Raw genomic sequence first — 1,467 nt, forward strand, 5'->3', positions numbered from 1 at the left:
CCCCCCTGCTTCTTTCTTATCTATTCCCTTCATAATTTTCTAAATCTTCTAAATTCCAATGAGTATATCCCAGTCTAATCAATCTTCAAGAAGATTCTGGAGGTCTACCATATGGTCTAAGTCTTCTGTCCCTCAGTATCTCTCAGATTGACGATCTTATCGCTGTGAGTCGAAGGCTCATAATAGAATGTTATCATTGATTACAAAGGGACTTGTCTACATAAGGATGTGTCCACTTAATAGTAAGGCCCTGGGAGATTAATTTAGATAAATGTGAGGTGTTGTAGTTTGGAAAGGCAAATCAGGGCAGGATTTATACACTTAATGTTAAGGTCCTGGGCAAGTGTTGCCGGACAAAGAGACCTTAAGATGCAGGTTCATAGTTCCTTGAAAGTGTAGTCACAGGTAGATGGGGTAGTGAGGAAGGTGTTTGGTACACTTGCCTTTATTGGTCAGTGCATTGAGTATAGGAGTTGGGAGGGTCATGTTGCAGCTGTACAGGACATTGGTTAGACCTCTTTTGGAATACTGCATTCAATTCAGGTCTCCCTGCTACAGGAAGGATGATGTTAAACTTAAAAGGGTTCAGAAAAGATTTACAAGGGTGTTGCCGGGGTTGGAGGGTTTGAGCTATAGGGAGAGGATGAATAGGCTGGGGCTATTTTCCCTGGAGTGTCGGAGACTGAGGGGTGACCTTATAGACGTCTATGGATAGAGTGAATAGACAAGGTCTTTTCCCAAGGGCGGGGGGAATCCGAAACTGGAGGGACGTAGGTTTAAGGTGAGAGGGGAAAGATTTAAAATGGACCTGAGGGGTAACTTTTTCACACAGAGCGGGGTGCGTGTGTGGAACGAGCTGCCAGAGGAAGTGGTGGAGGCTGGTACAATTACAGCATTTAAAAGTTTTCGGTAAAGGTATGTGAATAGGAAGGGTTTAGAGGGATATGGGCCAAATACAGGAAAGGGGGACTAGATGTAGGGTTTGTAGGGTGTCTGGTCAGCATGGACGAGTTGGACTGTTTGTAGGCTGTATATCTCCATGATTCTACAACCCTAAGTAGGGAGGTTATGGTGCAGGACAGTGGTGATACTGCTTCTGTAGTATTGAGCGCAGAAGCGTGCATTGAAGGAGTTCAGAGAATACTTATCGGACTAATACCTGAATTTGAGGCTTGTCTTATGGACAGACTAAACTTGTTCTAATTTGAATTTTATGAAGTGGGGACTCAGTTGAAATGTAAATGCTCCTGATGGGACACAACAGGATAGATCATAGAATCCCTACAGTGTGGAAGCAGGCCACACTGACCCTCTGAAGAGCATCCCACCCAGACTCACTATCCTACCTTATCTCTGTAACCTTGCATTTCCCATGGCTAACTCACTTAACCTACACATCCCTGGGCACTATGGGGCAATTTAGCACAGTCAATCCACCCTAACCTGCACATCCCTGGGCACTATGGG

The sequence above is a fragment of the Rhincodon typus genome, chromosome 43 (genome assembly GCF_021869965.1).
Source record: "Rhincodon typus isolate 14 chromosome 43, sRhiTyp1.1, whole genome shotgun sequence".
Classification (NCBI taxonomy): Eukaryota; Metazoa; Chordata; class Chondrichthyes; order Orectolobiformes; family Rhincodontidae; genus Rhincodon; species Rhincodon typus.